The sequence below is a fragment of the Orycteropus afer genome, unplaced genomic scaffold (assembly GCF_000298275.1).
Source record: "Orycteropus afer afer isolate SDZICR_OR568_19922 unplaced genomic scaffold, OryAfe1.0 scaffold00002, whole genome shotgun sequence".
NCBI lineage: Eukaryota > Metazoa > Chordata > Mammalia > Tubulidentata > Orycteropodidae > Orycteropus > Orycteropus afer.
In genome coordinates, this window is record NW_006921589.1 from 19114567 (window position 1) to 19136320 (window position 21754).

Genomic DNA, 21754 nt, shown 5'->3' on the forward strand with positions numbered 1-21754 from the left:
CTTTTCACTGTGGTTTGCTTTTTTTTTTTTTTTTTTACCTCATCATTACTTTCCTCTGGAATCTACTCTAGGGTGAATACAGTTATCAGCATGCAACACTCTAGGTGAAAAATGTTACCAACTTTAGGGGAAAAAATGCATAGAAGACATTTAAGTCACTTTTGGGTGTAATGAGAATAGTCAAACTTTGGCATAACTTATATTTAAAAATTCAAGATCTTAATACTGCCTTTTACACACCTGCTTTTGGGAAAATTATTTATGAGTCATATCGTTCTTTGTTAACCTTCCAGCATGTGTTAGAAGTCTTTTATTTTTTAATTTCACATATTTATAGTGAAACAGCTATTACAAGAAGTCACTGACCCAAGGCATTGACAGATAAATAAAATAATTGATTTTCATGTCTTACTTAAAAAATACATGGATTACTATATAAATGAGTGAACATTTTATATTCTTAAAAATGACCTATGAGCATACCAACTGTGGCATTTTTGAGCGCTACTGTATAGGTGGCTTCAGCAGGGAATGGGGGTACCACCTTTCATTGTTTAAATTTGCATCTGTATCTCATTTGAATTAGAAACTAACATTTTCCAACAATTTATACTCCTTCTTCTGAGACACATTTTCAAGTTTAAATTCTTTTTGAAAAAAATCTCTTTCCTTTGTAATTCAGTTGCAGAGTTTAAAATCATTCTGTTTTGCTTAATGTTTGTAAAAATGTGTGACTTCTGTTAATGTAAGTAGTTCTCTAAAACTTTAGATTGTAATCATCTTTCTCTGTGACAAGTATTTTCCACCTCTTCACACAATACTTTTTTGTACCCTTTCATATTAAAACTTTCTTCTTAATTTAAATATTCTGCCTAGAAATAGTGACTTGTACATTCCTAACATTCCAATTTAATTTTAAGGGGAATGCTCTGCATTTCAAAACAATAAAAATAATCATGTTTCACCAATTTTTGAAACAAGACTAAAGACACAAATGCTTTGATTAGTTAGAAGGACAAAAGTTACCTCATGAAATAATCTGAAGCCAAAGTTAGAGAAAAGCTGTTAGGATGACAATGAGCAGAAATAAGATAACGATGGCCATAGAATGAGCCTTTGAATCATTATGAACACTTATTGTTTGATGATGATAATTATAAATGTTCAGGTGATTTTCTTTTCAATAAAATAGGATCATTAAGTTAAAGAATTATGAAATATAAACTATTTCTCCCCTTTCATCCTCTTTTTAACATTTCCATTCCAAATAGAAATTAGCAACATTTTATTACTTGTAAGAAATTAAATTTTAATGTTATTTTTATATAATTTAGTATTTCAGATAAATACATTTAAATGGAGACTTGACAGAATTAGGTAAGGTCAGCAGCAAACATTAAATATATTTTATGGATCTTTTAATTACATTTTGAAAAAAATTCTGGAGAGTAAGAACCGCTCAGCTTAATAAAAGTTTTCATTAATTGAGCAATATTTTTGATATAAATAATTTTAAAATACCTTCCACGTATATGTGTAAATTTTATAACCTGCAACATGCATGCAAATGAAATCATGCAAAAACTTTTGTGATCTCTGAAGTATCGTTATATCCCAGAGCTCTGATACCAGTCATCAATAGAGCTCCAGAGTCTTACCAAATACTATTAATTATTAATTTTCTATGCAGATATGACTGCTAATTGGGTTTTTAAAGTGATCAACTATGCTAGGAAGTGAGGCACGTCAACTTGTTTTTTATATATCTATTATAGCTCTGGTAGCACAGTGCCTAAGTGTCTAAGGCACTTGACTGCTAACCAGAAGGCTGGCAGTTCAAACCCACCAGCCACTCCTCCGAAGGAAGGTTGGGCAATCCTGCTTCCGTAGTGATACTGCCTCGGAAACCCAAGGAGGGGTCGCTTTGAGTCGGGGCTTACTCTACGGCAAATAACAACAACATATATTCATTTTATTAATTTGAATATTTTTAAAAGTACAGGTTGCCTTTTTATTTTCATTCTAAAATAATAACTGCCATATGTACCTAACTTTGAAGATAGCTGTTTTTTAAGATATATCGAAACACTAGAAAGATTGTTTTGTGTGAATTGGTGTTTAGATTAGTCTCTGCTTTTATGTGGAAGAGTTATCATTTACAAAATGGTGGATAAGGAGAATTTAACTGTACAAAGCCACTTTGATCCTGGTGTGGCTTAGTTAGGCAGGTTTATTTGACCCTATATAGTCTTTCTTTGTAAAACTCTAAGGTTGTGCCATTGTTCTCCCTCACTGAAAAGATTGTAAGCCTTTTTTTGTAAAAGGAATGAATTTTATACATCCATCTACATTTTAGTAGAAGTATAAATTCAATTATATTTGATACAGTTAAGAGGAAATCTTCCATTTTCCATTATAAAAATAAATAAATAAATAAAGGACCCTTGCGCTAACTAGTTGGCCCATGAACAGAAATAAAATGTCACTTGCTTTATGACAGTTTCCATAGATTGTAGCCAAAATCTTTTACGAGGTCCATTTTATATGGAAATGAATAAATAAAATTTGATGAAAAACCAAACCACTTTGTTTCCCTCTATATTTCTTGTTGAAATATATGAATTCAGAATTGTTCATGGCCTAAGAAGGCTTGTCATAATTGATACTACTACTACTACTAATGGCAACTCCTGTAAGACAGAGTTTTTTCATGAAATACTCAAGAACAGATTGTTGCTGTTGTTGTGTGCTGTCGGGTCGGACCCGACTCATACATAGCAACCCCTCCTTGGGTTTCCAAGGCAGTATCACTATGGAAGTAGATCTCCCCATCAGATTATTGCATACTAATTTTATCATTTTTCACCTTAGTGAAGAATCCTCATTACCACATTTTATAAACAGTTTGTTACTATCAATTGATAATGCAATGGTTTGAAACAAAGTGACCACTATTTCTCTGTTTATTAATTTTTACTCTTTATTTAATAATCCCCCATTCTTTTATTCATTTGGAAAATATTTATTAAGCACCTCTCATGTCCTGCTCTAAGCACTGGAATTATATTGGAAATCCTTGGATGGTGCAGTTAGTGCAGTCAGCCGCTAAGCTAATGTTAGGAGTTTGAGTCTACTCATCGACGCCTTGGAAGAAATGCCTGGTGATCTACTTCTGAAATATCAGCCCTTGAGCCCGTGTGGAGCACAGTTCAACTCTGATACACGTTGAGGTGCCGTGAGTTGGAGTCACCTTGATGACCACCAGTTTTTAAAGTTGGAAAAGTAAGATAGCAGCCCGTAGAGTCTAGTGAGGAAAAGCAAATGATAAAGAAAATACATAAAATAATCCACATATTCAAAAGCATTTTAGATGGGGTGGTCAGGAAGCCTCTCTGTGGAGGTGATGTATTTGTTGAGACCTGAGAGATGATGATTTATTGAGATACCACAATATTGCAGGATCTACGTTACTCAAAACAAACAAAGTCACTGCCATAGAATTGATTCCAACTCATAGAGATTCCCATTGGATTTCTGAGGCTATAAATCTTTACAGAAACAAACTGCCTCATCTTTCTTCTGCAGAGTAGCTGGTGGGTTCAAACTAATAACTTTAGGTTAGCAGCTAAATGCTTTAACCACTACACCACCAGAGCTCCTTAGAGTCTACATTAGGTCCTGGAAATACAATGATGAGTAAAGTGAGGCAGTGCCGTCAAGAAACTCTAGGTGAATATGCTTTTCTTATTCATTTAAGGGTGGAATCATGCAGAGTCTGTTGTGGTCACAAAATGTCATTATTTTAGCTCAATCAACACACACTTAAAAAAAATGAATGAACTAGCATCGCTTTAAAATGTGGCACTTGCTGTTACTCTTTCTCAACTATAATGCTTATTAACATGGTGTGTGATTTTGTGTTTTACTTATCATGGATTCATTCTCACGGTTCATAATACTAGAAATACTTCTCGTGATCTTTTCAGTCCGAGTGTATCACACCACTGCTCTTACATCTCTCTGCCAACTTATTTCTATATACCTCATTCCCCCTCCTACCTTGCTTAGCTTGCTGACTATTCTCTCACATGATAAATAACTCTGCCTTATCAAGGTCAGTTGGAAAGGCCCCTTTTACATATCCCATAAATTTTAGCCAGGTGCCACTGATGTGAGATTAATGTAATGGCGCCATGGCAAGCACTCAGGCTTGTCTTAATTATGCTAAGGTTGCCGGTTCACCGTTTCTCTTCATCCGTCTTCCTGCTATAGGGAACACTAAACACTATGTCATTAGATTGTCTGTTCCACAACATTGGCCCTTTGCATTTACAAAGTCATCAGATGGCTTATGACATAGCTTTTCTAAGAAATTAAATTAAACAAATAGTGAAAACAAAAAATTAGGGGTAAAGGACCTGAAAATGAAAAAAGGTTTTGGCTTGTAATCAGAAGGAGAGAAACTGGTATGTTCCATGGTGACTTTCCTCTGAACAGTGAACTACCTACCTGATCACAGGGCAAACTGTGGTTCTGCGTGATCTCAGATATGAATAATTATGAGGTCTTTACTTTTAGGAATGAAGGCTATTCATGTATACAGTTGGCCACACTCCCTGTTCACAGTCTCCAAAACCTTTCTTCCCACTGTCCCTTCCCTTTGTGAATGACTAGTTTCCCCAGGGAAGCTATCCTCAGGCCATATGTCCTGCATGGGTATTTAATTACCTCATCTATTCTTGCCCAAGATCCCCATCTACTTTCCAAAAGATATGCCAACTTAGTCTCTGGTTGAATTTAGAAATAAAAACAGTTCAGAGCTATAGGTTTTCAAATTTGTGATGATTTGTTTTGATTCTAGGCTCCAGATATTAACATATATTTTTGAAAGAACTTATATTTAAAGTTGTATATTCCTTTCTTTATTTAATTCAGTTAAAAATTATTTCTGAGTGACTATTGAATCCTAGAGGTTTTGGAGAGACCTTGGCATGACAAATGAAAAAGAAGTGATGAAACTCAACACACTTTGGATAACAATAGTATTTTGTTTCTTCTTTGATTTTTGTTTGCTTGTGATGAATAATCTGGGGGAATAGTACTATGATAAATATGTGGACCCTGGAACTACATTACTTAGGTTCAAATCCTGTCTCCCCTACTTACTAGCTATGACCTCTGAAAATTTAGTTAACTTTTCTGTGTCTCCATAGAAGAACACTGGGACTCCCATTGGTTTTCTCAGCTGTAAATTTTTACGGAAGTAGATCTCCCAGTGTTCCTTCTATGGAGCAGCTGCTGGGTTTGAACCACTGACCTTCTGGTTAGCAGTCAAATTCCTTATCCACTAAGCCATCAGAGCTCCTAACAATATCATTGACCTGAGGTCATTTCAAGAACATTGGAAGGACATGCAATACATGTGTTAAAGTCTGCCACATAGTAAGTGCTTTGTGTAGTATTATCTGGCCTCTTCTTAAGTCACAACTTCAGAATGCAATAGTGAGAGTTCATTTTTGCAAGCTGTTCTGGTTACCTAGTGCCATTCTAAAACAAAAATACCATAAATGGGATGGCTTTCACAAACAGGAGTTTATTCTCTTACAGTTTGGAGGCTTTAAGTCTGAGTTCAAAGTGCCAGGCTCTAGGGGCTGGGTGAAAGCCACTCAGCCTTGGGCTTCAGCTCTGCCTCTTGTTCCCAGCCCACTGAAGCGGGAGGTTTTCTTCACTCAGAAGAAGCTTGCTGCTGAGGCTGACAAGCCCAAGGTTGACAAGTAAAAAGGCACAGTCACAATGTTACCAAACAACACAGTAGGCCATTAATTCAAGTCCAGATGAAGTCCCAAGATCGGCAGGGCATGGCAGGCTGTTAAACAATGACTTGGCTACATGCAGGGTTCAAGTGTGCCAAAAATCTAGAGACCATTCCCAAGGCTTCTCCCTATATACAGGAAACAGACCACATCCCTAAGGCAGCTACTCAGCTGCTCACAGTAGATTCCATCCTGGAGTTGATTACCAGTCTTATCATGGGGAATACTACATCCAGCTGCCCAGCCACTCTACCAGGTCCAGCCAAGTTGACACACAAACATAACTACCACAATTCCACCCCTTGTCAACTTGGCACCTGTGCAGATCTTCAATGGGTGGCATCTGCACAGATCTCGGTCACTGGGTGGCTACAGTCCCCTAGTTCCTCGTAGTGGCAACCTCACCCCTTTGGCCTGGCAGGTTCAAATCCTGGTCTCCCTCTTGAGCATGACAAATCTGCCCCCTCACTCTTGGGCAGCGGCTATGGCTTCATCCCATTGGCTCACATGAACGAGCAGCCCCACACTCCAGAACCAAGTTGGTGAAGGCCTGGCTTTTTGAAACCTAGGAGGCTGTGGTGGTTCCACCCCCAAAGGCCATGGTCTTACCCTTGAGGCTGAGGCAGCTCTGCTTCCGGTTTCCTTGGTCTCTCTGCTTCTGCCAGTTAATGCACGAGGGCAACCCACACTGCCAGGAATCTTCCTGCCCAGAGGACATTTGGCTTTCTTGCTCTGGGGGCTGGCCAACCTGCTGCTGCGTCTCATACCCGTCTCTTGTACCAATTAATGCCCAAAGGAAGCAGACTGCATCCCTAAGGTAGCTACTCAGCTGCTCACAGTGGATTCTACCATGGAGATGATTACCAGTCTCATCATGAGGAATCCTTTATCCAACTGTCCAGCCACTCAACCAAGCCCAGCCAAGGTGACATATAAACTTAAAAACCACACAAGCATTTTGGAACTTTTCAATCAGTTGGAATTGAGAAAACCCTATGTGTTCAATAGCTTATATGCTTGCTATTTCTTTTATGGAAGGATGGAGTTGACTATAAGGTTAATATAGATAATTTAGCTGTTTATCAGAACACAATTGAATATTACAAAAAAAAAATCATTGTGATTTGGGTAAAAGTTTACAGAGCAAATTCATTCTCCATACAGCAGCTCACACACGTTCTGTCTCATGACACTGACTACAATTTCCAGAATACAACAGCTCAAAATTGTAGAATGCTTCATGAATTTGCATGTCATCCTTACGCAGGGGCCATGCTAATCTTCTCTGTATCACTCCCAAAATTGAACATTTTTTGACAAATCATGTGTTTGTGTGTGTTTATGTATACACACACATATATACACATACATATACATGTGTGTGTGTTTACAAATAAGTATTGCAAAAAGATAAAATCTTTTTACCCAGATTACCAAAAGATATCTAGTTTATTAAAATTTAGTTAAATCAACAAATCCAATTTAATATTTGCATTCAAAGTAATTTTGACTTTTAGTAATCAACTATATGAAATAGAATCTGAAAATCATTTTAATCCAAGTGTTGCTAAGAATGGAGATTGTTTTATTCAGAAACCTTACCACTAGTGGTCTGTATAGACAGTATTTATCTCTCATCTGTTTTCTCACATAGAATCTTGCTTTAAGAATCTTTTCTTTGAAGACTCTTCTTACTTTATACTGTGAGTTGAATTTATCCCCTAAAGAGGTGTTCAATTTCTAATCTCCAGTACCTGTGAATCCGACCTCATGTGGTCGTAGGGTTTTTGCAGATGTAATCATGTCACACTAGATCTCTCTCAGTTTTGGACTTCTAGCCTCCAGAACTGTGAGAGAATAATTTTCTGTTGTTTTAAGCCCCCCAGTTTGTGGTATTTTGTGATAGCAATCATAGAAATTTAATATACTTTGAAACATTTCCCCACAAAACATGTAGATGTTATTGACCATTTTTTCTTAACAAACAGAAAACTCTTGTGTCTCATATTGCATAACTCATTAATGCACACATTATTAATAGAACTAATAGATTAGTTCTATTTCCTACTCTCTTGGGTCCTTTAATTTGTGTGTGTGTTTGTGTGTGTGTGCGCGCGTGCGCATATGTATGTTGTTGTTGTTATGTGCCATCAAGTCTGACCTGACTCATAGCGACCTCTCCTTGCGTTTCCGAAGTGGTATCATTATGGAAGTAGATTGCCCAGCCTTCCTTCCAAGGAGTGGCTGATGGGTTTGAAACACCAGCCTCCTGGTTAGCAGTCAAATGCCTTAGGCACTATGCTACCAGAGCTTATATATATATATATATATATAACATGTGTCTGTTATTTTCAGTCCCTGTTGGATAATTTAAGCTGACCTGATAAACTAATTTAAAGATTTAAAGACTGGATTAATTACTTCATTCAGTAGCCTGCTGCCTGGTATGTGCAGAGAAATCTTATAAAATCCACCCATCCACACAAACCCTCACTGAGTGCCTCCTTGCATATCAGGTGAAATACGTACTATATGAGAAGACAAATGTGCAAGTAGAAGAAGATCTTTTGCTCAAGGAGTTTATAATTTACTTACAAATTAAGTTGATTTTTAATTTTTTTTTTTTATAATAAAAAGCAGAGTTTATTTTAATTGTTAAGTGTAACACTACTACAGGTGAAATATTGACAGAGTTCTGAGAATGGGCAGAGTACTCACTGAATTAATGAGACAAGCCTTCATGGATAAGAAAATATATGCACAGGGTGCCAAATAATGGGTATACTTGGGCATATGGGACATTCCCAAAGAAAACAATAGCATGCTTGGAGTTCAAAGCCATAACAGTTGCAGTGCACATGCTCAGCTTCTTGGACAATGGGATATAGGAACCATTGTGGTGAACAATCATGTGGTTGGTTGCTGTCAAGTATTTTCCAACTCATCAACACCTTATATGTCATGGGTCACAAAAAGTGGTTGTAGTCAATCATGGGAGCATTTCCTGACTGTCATGCTAAGCTTTGTAAATGGTACTCTAGAGAATGGACAAGTACTGATTTATTTGGGAGGGCATCATTGATTGCCATAATCTTAGATTTACCTTACAAAGAAATCAAACCAAACCAAACCCACTGCCAACGAGTCGATTCCAACTCATAGCAACTGCATAGAACAGGCTAGAACTGCCCTTTAAGGTTTTGAAAGCTGTAAGTCTTAATGGAAGCAGAGAGCTTCAACTTTTCCTGTGAAACAGCTGGCGGACTCAAACAGCTCACCTTTTGGTTAGCAGCTGAATTCCTTAACCACTGTGCCACCGCAGTGGTTAAGTGTGTATTTTAGGATACTGAAGTTGATGGGATGAAATGAATCAGGTTCTGATTTTTATGTTGTAAAGCTTATACCTAGAAATTTTAGACATAGAAACTTTAATTTGGATCATTAGAAAAATGATAATGAGGAATTAGTATTGATCCTTGTAATGGAACTGGGTGTTTAAGATTGCCATGGAACTTCATTTCTATGAGATAAATAATACTGAGAAGATTTATCTGTGCTAAACTCTTAGAGCATTTGGCCTTTGATTGTCTTGACTTGGCTCTGCTCCCTCTAAAGCATGATGAAGGTAAGTATCAACCTGGAAATACACTTTTTAAGCAGATAGATAGATAAATAGATAGATAGATAGAGAGACAGAGAGAGAAACAGATAGAGAAATAGAGAGACAGATAGGTGATAGATGGATAGATGGAATAAATCAGAGAGAGAGAAAAGATAGTGGAATATCTATAAAAAGAGAAGGAATGTATTATTCTGGTTATCTATTGCTATCTGACAAATTACTACAAAGCTTATTGTCTTAAAATTTACAATACCAGAAGATTTTACCTCATATTTTTTGAGATTGAATATTAGACAGAAGACACAGTGGTAATGGCCTGTCTTTGCTTCATAATGACTAGGACCTTAGCTGGAATGATTGAATAGCTGGGGGCTGGAAGGCCTCTCTCTGCCTCTTGCTGTGTGTTCCTCATGCTCTCACTCTTTCACTCTCTTCCCACAAAGCCTTTCCAGGTGGAAAGCCTGCCTCTGCACAACATGGCAGCCTCAGAGTCATCAAACTCCTTACATGATGAAGTCAGAGTCTAAAAAAACATATATTTCAAAAGGAAGAAAAGGTGAAAATTCCAGCCCTATGAAAGATTATACCCAGGACTGGAATGGTATCATTTCTGCTATTCACTGCTTGCTGAAGAAGTCACAGTGGAGCCCCAATTCAAAGGGAAGAATCCTACCAGATTTCTTCATAGGAGTAGTGTCAAAGAATTGCCACCGTGTTTAATCTGCCACAGATAGTAAACAATGGGAGGAGGAAAACAGAAGAAGCCGGGTAAAAGTGTTTGTGTTAGCTGAGGCTTGCTTATAAGGAATAAAAAATATCCATAAGAAGAGCCAAGGGAAAGACGCTTCAGGTGTGAAGACCTTATGAGTTGAGCTTAGTGACAATATCGATACAGGTATCTGAAGTGCATAACTTTTTCCATTATACATCTATTACCATAAACTAATATTGTCCCTATAATGTCATAATCCCTATTTTGTTTTCTAAACCTTCCTAATTACAAGTACACTCTGGTTATCAGAGTGGCAACAATATCTCTCACACACACACACACACACACACAGAGTTAGTTAAATAGTAAAACAAATCTGCCACAAGTATCATGAAAATGCTATTTTATTTGCTGTTATGGGCCGTCGAGTCAGCCCCGACTCATAGCAACGCCTGCTTGGGTTTCCGAGGCAGTATCACTACAGAAGTAGGATTGCCCAACCTTCCTTCCGAGGAGCGGCTGTTGGGTTTGAACCAGCAGCCTTCTGCTTAGCAGTCAAGTGCCTTAGGCACTATGCTACCAGAGCTCCTATTTTATTTGCTATTCAGGTGAAATCAGTTAAATACAGCTTTAAAACCTCTGCCATTGAATCAATATAGAACAGAAAGTACCACCCCAGAAGTTTTCAAGGCTGTAAATACTACAGAAGCAGACTGCCTCATCTTTCTCCCACAGAACAGCTAGTGGGTTCAAAACCATTGACCTTATTTAGTTAGCAGCCAAATGCCTAGCCACTGAGCCATGAGAACTTCTAAATACAGTTTTAGAAGAACAAATAGGAACTCCCCAGTCAACTTAAGGAATTTGTGGTACAGAGTATTCCTGTCTTGTTGCTATAGTCTCTAAACATGGCAGACCTAAGAGAAAGCAACAAGAATGACTGAATGTTTTTTATATGATTCTTGGAGACACTTGATGCTATGGTGCCCAATTAGAGAAAAGGAAGTGAGCACGTGCCATAGAGGCAGAACACAAAGCAAATTGAGCCATCAGTGTGCCGTCCATGATTGGTTGTAGCAAGCAAAAAATGGTAATATTTCTTCCAGAAAGAGTCCTATGGCTCTTTATCCAGAAGGTAGAGAGAAATTGGACCTGAGCATAAAGTTTTTGTGACTTTGGTCTCTTGAATCTCACTATGATTATTTTGACATAATGAATTAGAATTCTTGGGTCCAGGTTAACCATAGCCATCTCTAGGTACTTAATCTGATCATCAACATTGAATTAAATTCAGTACATATAATTGAATGAATCAATAATTTCTAAAGGCAGAAACTGTAGACTATCAGTATTAGAAAACTCATCAGTATCAGTTATTCCACGTCCATGTGCTCTTCGTGTGTACACAGTATAAATCAGCTGCCTTCCCCCTCACTTTAGTGAGGGTGGACATGCTCCTCCTGTTGACGTGACTGGGAACTCTGGTAGTGTAGTGCCTAAGGCACTTGAGTGCTAACCAGAAGGTTGGCAGTTCAAACCCACCAGCCACTCCTCGGAAGGAAGTTTGGGCAATCTACTTCCACAGTAATACTGCCTCGGAAACCCAAGGAGGGGTCACTATGAGTCAGGTCCAACTCGATGGCACATAACAACAACAACATTGATGTAACTAAAGCTGCATTGCAGCTGTATGCTTCTTCAAGGCATGAGTAGGGCACAGTATGTTCACAAAGCATGCTCATTAGCCTAATTTCTCCTAGTATCCTATTTCTTGGAGATTACGGGTAAATGATGTTAAGGTAGGTGAGTAGCCAATATAATTTCAACCTGTGTGATTGAAACACAGTGACATTAAAAGCAAGAAGCCCTACTGGCTCAATGGTTAAAGTGCTCGGCTGCCAACTGAATGGTCAGGTTCAAGCCCACCAGCTGCTTCATGAGAAAAAAGACCTGGAGATTTGCTGTCCTAAGAATCTAGCTAAGGAGAGCCTAGGGTGCAATTCTACTGTGTCACATTGCATCGGTGATGAGTTAGAATGGACTCAAAGCACCTAACAATACCATTAAATGGACAGATACCCTTTTTGAACTGCAGAAATTCATGTAAGGAGATGGCGATAGATTGCCATTGTTTCCTGGGCTTGTCTGCTCTCTCTTTTGCATATTTATTTGTCTTGATTTTCCAGTGTTTGTCATGTACATTGTATAACAAAAAGGATTTTCAAATAACAAGTGTTTTTCTCTTGTTTGGCCAACATTTTAAATCATTTTTTTTTAATTGCCATTAAAGAAAAAGTGCTAATGGCTTGTTGAATGGGAGTTTCAATTTTTGTTTAAAATGTTTAAAACAACAGAAAGAGTAGAATAAATTAAATAACTTGAGCATACTAATTATTTCTTTGAATGTAAGATTTAAAACAGAAGTTAAAACTGAAACAAAACCCATTCCCAACGAGTCAATTACAACTCCTGTTTATCGTGTTCATAAATAAAACTTTACTAGAAAAGCCGTGCTCATTTGTTTATTTATTTTGTATGACTACTCTCATGTTACAAAATGGTTGAGTAGCTATACAGAAAATATATGACCTGCAAAGCCTAAAATACTTCCTATCTGATCCTTTGCAGAAGGTTTCTTGATCTCTGAATTACAGAATTAAATATAATTGGGAATTAATTCAGAAAATAACTGAACCTTATTATTTCAGAATACAGATAGTCATTAGATATGTCCCTGCGTGTATTGACAGAGATGCTAAAATATACGTATATTTACTTATTTATATTGGGCTCCGATATTCCAAGGTCAGGCTTCATATCATGTAATTTGGTCATACAGTTAGAAGAGATTAGTCCCTGGAGAAGGTTATCATGCTTCTTCATAAGGGGGAAGATTAGCCAAAAAAAAGAAAACCCTCAACAAGATGGAGTGGCACAATGGCTGTGACAGTGGGCTCAAACATGGCAACGATTGTGAGGATGGTGCAGGCCAGGCAGTGTTTTGTTATGTTGTACGCAGGGTTGATATGAGTTGATATTCCAGACAATCTCTGGTGGTGGAGTGATTGAAGCGTTCGCCTGCTACCCAAAAGATTGACAGTTTGAACTTAGCTGCCACTGCGTGGGAGAAAGATACGGCAGTCTGCTGCCATAAAATCTGTTGTTGTTGTTATGTGTTGTGGAGTCGGACCCGACTCCAACCTTCCTTCCGTCCATAAGATTTATAACCTGGGAAATGCTATGGGGCAGTCCTACTCTGTCAGAAAGGGTGGCTATGAGTTGGAATCAACTCAGTGTCAGGGTGTCATTGTGTTTGGTATGATATTCCAAGACACATTGAACATCAGGCAGTAAAATTAGTGTTTCAGAGAGATGCATGGAGCTTTTCATGACTTTATTCTCATTGAGATCCCTGAATATTGTGTTGTTAAATGTGTTCCCATTTTTAAAACATGATTTTATATTAAAGCAGAGGATCACATTTAAATTAAATTAAAAATATAATCAAAATAATTATTTTCTTACAAATTTCTGGATATTGTCCCCAGAATTAACTTGAGAGTCTTTGGACATGATAAGCATTGGCACAGTATTCCATCTCCTTTCCCAACTCTGTGAGATGACATTCAGTGATTCCAGCCTCTTGCTTCTCGAGCTTGTTAACTAGGAATCGCATTAGATTGTTGTTATGGTTGAGATGCTGAAACCCTTCTCGGGAAAATATGTTCTGCATTGGGCTTCCTTAGAATACTGTTCATATTCAGACAATTGTAAATAATGATTCCTCTTCATTTTGACACAGTAATTACACTAGAGAAAGTACCTTTAATCTTTTAAGGATTATTTAAGATGACAAATGTATTGCTATTGGGCTATGTAATTATTTCCTTCAGCCAGATCTAATGGTGCCAGGTGTGAAGATTTTGAAATCTAGTCTGCACAAAAAAAATTATAGTTTGATATTTCTGGTGGTACAGTGCGTAAGGCATCTGACTGCTAACCAGAAGGCTGGCGGTTCAAACCCACCAGTCACTCCTCAGCAGGAAGATTGGGCAATGTACTTCTGTAGTGATACTGCCTCGGAAACCCAAGGAGGGGTCACTATGAGTCGGATCCAACTATCGGCAGTGAGTTTTTTTTTTTTTTTTTTAATTGAAGCAAGAGAATAGAATTTTATTTTTAAAATACCAAGTTTCTCTACTAAAGCACTCACATTGAATATACACGTGGAAATAAACTATTGTACTCTGGCAACCTAGTCCTAGTCAAATATGGAATGCCAGGCTTTGTTTTGTGTTTAACTTGTATTTGTTGTTGTTGTTATGTGCCGCCAAGATCTAGAATCTTTTTACCTGTGAGATTGCCTCTATCACTTTGCATCAGTATGCAGTACTTTTCCCTAAATTTGTACTTGCAAAATGGTAAATGGGTAATTTTCATGGGGAATTATTTTCTTTCTATTCATATCCTCTTTTCCCATGTTCTGATTTCAAAAATCATTATGGTTTAATGAAATGCATGGTCACAAAGCAGCTCTTCAATTTAATTTTTTTTTTCATATGATTAAGGCTTGTGGAGCAAGAGGCAACTAAATTTGATGATATGAAATATTTTGGCATTTTCATATGTGTGTGTGCACAGCTTTAATTTAAAATTGATCTGACTGGCATTTCATTATCTACACTGACTGGTTAGGCATTCTCATTTATCTGCTAAATCTAGATTTCACAGCCTCAAACTTTAGGTGTCTACTAGTTACAAAACTATAAATTAGTAGTAAATCCTCTTTGTTGTCTGAAGGAAGTAAATCAAAATTGAGAATATTTTGGTAATAATATCTGATACTGGGAATAAACTGAATACAATCTCTCATATTCATTTTTTTATTAGGTTTTACCTTTTTAAAAAATCTAAAGGTCTAATTTCTTCTTAGGTATACTTGAGCAGTGATTTTAAACTCAAACTGGGTTGGCAAATATTCTCTTTATTTTGAAACCTTTTATTTGCCTGAAGAAATATTCCAAGAATATTCCACTAATAATAATACTCTTGTCACCAGTGGTAGTCTTCAGTTAAAATATGAGCTTTCTCTTTCTAGCACTTGATTTCTCTCCTAGTGAGGGAGGCTGGGCAGTTCCATTTGGCAGCATTTGCAGCAGCAATAGTGAAAGATTAGTAGTTTCAATAGGTAACTGCCCTGAGATCTCACTTTAAAAACCTGAAAGCCTCTTTAGAACTAAGAAGGACCCAGAAATAACCAGCAAGTTACCCTAAGACTGCTGCTGGGGTTCTCTGTTGTAAGAACAATCCTTGTTTGATTTCTGATGGAAACTTTCCCCAATAGAAGGAGTTTCCGTTCAAAGGCAAAGGTCTTCTGCCTCTGGACAAAAACTCTGATTAAAATCCATTCCTTCTGGATGGTTATTTCTTACTCTTAAGGAAAAGGTATTTGAAAAAATAAATACTCCTTAATCTCTGGTATAGGAGCTGTAGTAGCATAGTGTCTAAGGCACTTGACTGCTAACCAGAAGGTTGGCGGTTCAAAGCCACCACCCACTCCTTGGAAGAAAGGTTGGGCAGTCTACTTCTGTAGTGATACCGCTTCGGAAACCCAAGGAGGGGCCACTATGAGTCGGGGCTGACTCAATGGCACATAACAACAACAACACAACGTCTGGTACAACAATATCCCTTCTAGTATTAGTTTTCAAGGAAAAAAAAATGAAAGGACTTTCGTCTCTAAGCATAATGTTAAGGACAAAGAACAGGGGAGAAGAAGGTGCATGCAATTGCAATGGAGGCTCTAAGTTACTCAAACTATGATATTATTTTTGAAGCACTAGCGTTCTATTAAAGGGTATTGGAGTTCAAAATGGAAATTGCTTTTGCAACAGAGTGCACCATCAGGTCTGTGGGGACCAATTAGCACAGTGGCTCTCTGTGTCCTATATACTATATATCGCTTCAGTGGTTACAGTGACACATAGGACATGGAAAATTGAAATCTTTGATTCATGAAAGAATCCCATGTGACTCTCTGCTTGATTTATATTTAAAATGTGTGTGGTCATTTATCACCTACTTTTAAGGTAATTCACAAAGACGATGGGTGGATTAGATATAGTCTGTTGGTTTACACTTTAAACATAGAAGACTGTTCTTGCATCATGGAGTATATTTTACAAATTCAGCTTCCAACCCTCTTTCCTGTCTTTGAAGTTGTATTACTGAATTTTGGAATCCATTCATTGCCATTTTTATGCTGACTGGAATGCAGAGGATGGTGTCATCACTGAGCAGTAAAGAAAAACCTGAAATATGTAATTGTGTTTTAAGAAGTAGAATTCCCAAAGCCAATGGGACACAGTCCAAACCTTTATTCATCTAGCTGGCAGGTAAGCTGCTAAGGAGAAGACCAATAAATGTATCTCAAAAAATGAATTATTTTTTGTTATTAATTTAAGTGTGGAAAAAAAATCTGATAATTCTTACCTTATTCCTTTATTTATTATTCTTAATACTGAGTTCTATTAAGTAGTTTATTTAGGTATCATGTGATGGTAGTCTTCTTAGTAGAAAAGTAACTAGTTACAGATCTGTACTCATAATTGATAATGTAAAATAATTTTACACTGAGAATAAGGAAATGAGTTATTAAACTGGTATGAAAGATAATGCAGAAAATGTACCATAGTCATGCACAACCACTATAAGGGGAAAAATAGCTTCAGTAGACAATTCCTATAAAGGGATTGATTTACTGCTTGAACAATATCAAATACGTTTTCATATGCAGAAACATTGGGCTAATCCTTTACCACATCGCTCTATTGACTAACAAAGTGGGGCTTAAGCAGGAAGGCCTTTGCTTGAGCATCTAGGCTAGCTCAAGAGATGGTGCAGCCTGAATTCATGCCCCAATCTATTTCCTATATATGGACATGCTGAAGCCACTTTTGTATGTCTTTTAATATCCTTAAGGTTAAAATGAGCGAGTAATGGAAAGCCATGTTTCAACGTGTCTATCCTTTGAAATATAATTAAGCTTCTCTTGAAATCTGTTTATGAAAATATATGTGAATATGCTAGATTATTGTGTCACAGTCACTTTTCTATAGAAATTTCTTAAAAACTTATGCTGTAACCAAAAGATTTGTTGTTGTTCATTTACATATTATGATTGTATTAAGTATCATGTAAAATATGAATTGGACCTATAATATATCTATATATGCGTATAATTCACCTCTTCCCTGGAAACATCTCATTGAGTGTTCCACCTGGTGCCACACACACCACACACACACACACACACACACACACACACGAGTTACTCCTCACTGACTATTTTGTTATCTGACATTTTGCATTTACAACCATTGTAAAAAATTTGCTGATTATTTTGCTCATTATCAATGTACATCTGGCAGTAACAAACACCAACGTGTGAAGCAATAGTAATGTTGGCTGTGTTGGTTAAGGGTATGTGTAAACTTGGCTTGGCCTTGATTTTCAGTTGTTTGACAGTTATATAATCATAAATTTGGCAGTCATGTAATGATGTAGTCATCCTCCATTTTGTGATCTGGTGTGATCATCCTCCATTTTTTGCATAATGTCAACATCTCATTTCGACCATGCCATTATGTTCACTGGCCTGGAAAATGGGATTGGGCCAAGTGGAGCCTTCCCAAGCACATGCACTATATATTCCTGGATTGTTGGAACCTAACCATGCAGATAAATAAGAAATGAAAGTGAGTGTGTGTAGGTGTGTGTGTGTATACATACATGTCTTGTAGCACTGAGACCTATAGAAAATAAGTGTAATACATTTGAGATCTTGTAAGTTTCTCATGCAGAGACTTGATCCTATTGGCCTTTGTTCCTGGACCTAAACATTATTCCTTGAGCTAATGAATAACAAATAATAACATGTATTTACTCTTGTGCCTCTCCTGTAGTGTGCTGAAATTGAACTGAGATGAACTGTCTTATAGTGGGTACTCTTGGGGAAGTATAGGACCACTATGACACAGCCAACAATAGCTCACTTCTACTTCCCTCACTAAGTGGGTCTCTGGGTGGCACAAACGGTTAAGTTCTGGACTATTAGATGAAAGATTGGCAGTTTGAACCCACTTGGAGATGCCTCAGAAGATGGACCTGGTGGTCTGCTTCTGAAAGATGACAGCCTTGAAAACCCTATGAAGGACAGTTCTACTGGGTCACACATGGGATTGTCATGAATCAGAATCGATTCAGTGGCAAAACATGATGAAGGGCACATTGCCATGGATACCAACCTAGAGTTTGTTTATTTGAGACAATATTTGAGACAAATAGTTTATAAATGAGTCTGTATACACATTTTGTCCATTCAGAAAACAATTTACTAAGGCCACATTTCTATTGACTACCTATTTTTATTTAGTACACAGAAGAGTTAAGTGTGAAAAAGTTCTTCACACAGTACTCAAAGTTATTTTAAATATCAGATTCATACATAAAATGTATATTGAGTGAGAGCTAATTCCTATTTCACAATATTTAAAGATTTAATAGTTTTAAAGCATTTTTTTAAAAAAATAATATTCTTAATGTCAGCATGATATTTTAAAGCACAATGATGATGCCAGTGGTAAACTGGAGTTATCATTTTGACCAGGGCTTCTGTGAGGTTGTCCATGGGAGAGTTCCTGAGGTACACAGACAGACTCCTTGTCTATAGAGCATGCTACGTGATTCTCCTTCCAGGAATATACAGTGCATGCTTGGGAAGGTTCCACTTGGCCCAGTCCCATTTTCCAGGCCAGTGAACATAATGGCAGGGTAGAAATGAAATGTGTCCATGTGCCTTTGGTAATTGCTGAGTATATGTTAATGAAGAGCTTTGCCTTGGCCTTGCACCAGCACAGTTAAATGTAACCACGTAGAGCTTTTCCATGGTGAAAGGAGAGCCAGCAGCCCAGCTATAAAATGCTGTATAAACAAAGTGCCTTTGGATTTAATTTTTAACTAACAGGAATGCAAATATTCTCAAATGGATTCCTCTGCAGTTCTTTACAGTTGAAGGGATTTTGAAACAAGAGTGCCCTTCTGTGGAGATTTCCACATTATTGTTGGTGTGACAAATTCACCTCATTATAAGCACCTAATGTATATCCAAGAGATTATTCTAGTTATCAAGAGTAAATAAAAAGTTCTACAGAATATCACACTGCCCTCTAGGCTTAATACTTAGTAGAGGAGACAAGTCATAGATACTTATTAATCAATCAAATGGTCTGACAACTACATTGACATTGGAGAATCGATTATTAAGATATGGTTGAATTCTTTAATCCAATATAAAAACAGAATATGGAGAAAATTATTATCAAAAAATAAAATGAAAGATGGAGAAGTGCTTTTGATAATCAAGTATAAATTTATTGGTTTCTTTCCTCAGGAAGGATGGCAGTTAACCTGGTCTGGGGAACAATTTTAATGAAAGATTTGAAAATGAGAGAGACACATCAAATCGAGCATAAAATTTTATTAACTAACTAGCTAACTCACTGCTGTTGAGTCAGATCCAACTCATAGCAACCCCTCCTTGGGTTACTGAAGCCGTATCACTACGGAAGCAGATTGCCCAACCTTCCTTCCTAAAATATGTTTTACTAATATTTTTCACAGAAAAGAAACTTCCTTTATTGATTTTTGAGCTTTTTTCAAAAAGAATATGTCATTTATTTTCTCTTTTTCCTATCTCAGTTGCTTGAACTTTTATTTCAGTTTATGGGAACTGCAGAGACATATCTGTACAAGATCCAGGTAGGAATCATGAAAGGGAAGGGAGGAGAGGTTTCAAACAGCTAAGGGAGATGAACTTGTCTGTCACTTTGTCATACTGTGGTGGTTTGGGCATTGCAGTGAGGCTTGAGGCTGTGTTACCTGTGTTTCAGACCCTAGTAGGGTTGCACATGGTGCAGGTTTCAACACAGCTTACAGACTGAGACAGACTAGGAAGAAGGAAGGGGCCAACCACTTCTCAAAGAATTGGCCAGGGAAAACCTTATGAATAGCAGAGAAACACTGTCTGATACATTACTGGGCAACTTTATGGATAGCCTGGAAACATTGTCTGGCACAGTGCAGAAAGATGAGCCCCTTAGGTCAGAAGGCACTCAAAACAGGACTGCGAAAGAGCTGTACAGTATATAATTGTACTCATGAGGAGGCTGTCATTCGAACAGAACAAGGAGACACTACATGCTTTAAAATCAAGAAGGGAGTGTGTCAGAGTTGTATCCTTTCACCAAACTTATTCAATCTATATGCTGAGCAAATAATCTGAGAAGCTGGGCTATATGAAGGGGAACGTCGCATCAGGATTGGCATTTCCACCCTTTCCTACCTCAGGGGGTGGGTCCTGTCTCCTGCTCCTTACCTGGATCCTGCGGCTTTTGCCATCCCTGGCATTCACAATGATACCTAACAACAACAGCAGAGACAAAATTTGGAGCATGGCAGTCCCTTTTGAATTTTTTTTTTTTTTTTTCTGTATCCTGAGAGGAACATCTGTATTCCTTGGAAAGAGGAAAATCCTTTATTCTTTTCTTAGGCATGTGTGTTGTTGTTGTTAGGCGCCATTAAGCAGGCTCCAAGTCATCGCGACCCTATCTACAAGAGAACACATATTGTCTGGTCCTGCATCAGCCTCATAATGCTGCTGTACCTGACCCCATTGTTGCAGCCACTGTGTCAGTCCATCTCTTTGAGGGTGTTTCCCTTTTTCACTGACTCTGGACTTTACCAAGCATGACATCCTTCTCCAGGGAATGGTACCTTCTGACAACATGACCAAAGTAGGTGAGATGAAGTCTGGCCATTCTCTCTTCCAAGGAGTATTGCGGCTCCACTTGTTCCAGGACAGATTTGTTAGTTCTTCTGGCAGTCCAGTTTCAGGATTCTTCACCAGCGCCACAACTCAAAACCACCAACTCTTCTTTGGTCTTATTTATTGTCCAGCTTTCACATGCATATGGGTGATTGAAAACACCATGGCTTGGGTTAGGCTCACCTTAGTCTTCAAAGAGACATCTTTATTCTTCACCGCTTTAAAGAGGTCTTTTGCAGCAGATTTGCACAATGCAATATGACATCTGATTTCTTGACTGCTCCTTTATTCGTGTTGTGGAACCAAGCAATATGAAATATTTGACAACTTCAATCTTTTCTCCATTTATCGTGATGCTGCTTATTGGTCCAGTTGTGAGGATTTTCATTTTCTTTAATGTTGAGGTATAATCCATACTGCAGACTGTAGTCTTTAATCTTAATCAGTAAATGCTCCAAGTCATCTTCACTTTCAGCAAGCAAGGTTGTGTTGTCTGCATATCGCAGGTTGTTAATGAGTCTTTCTCCAATCTTGATGCCACATTCTTCTTCATATAGTTCAACATCTCAGATTATTTGCTCAGCATACAGATTGAATAAGTATGGTGAAAGGATACAACCCTGGTACAGTCCCTTCCTGATTTTAAACCATGTAGTATTCCCCTTGTTGTGTTCAAATGACAGCCTCCTGGTCTATGTAGAGGTTCTTCATGAATACAATGA

The 21754-nt window shown here is 37.6% G+C and overlaps 1 non-coding gene across 1 annotated transcript; it reads right to left on the reverse strand.

The window, feature by feature from the left end:
• Nucleotides 1–7035: 7035 nt before the first annotated feature.
• LOC122149535 lies at nucleotides 7036–7139 on the reverse strand. The gene has a single exon (XR_006163183.1). It is a non-coding gene; the product is annotated as a U6 spliceosomal RNA (small nuclear RNA).
• Between the last annotated feature and the right edge of the window lie 14615 nt (nucleotides 7140–21754).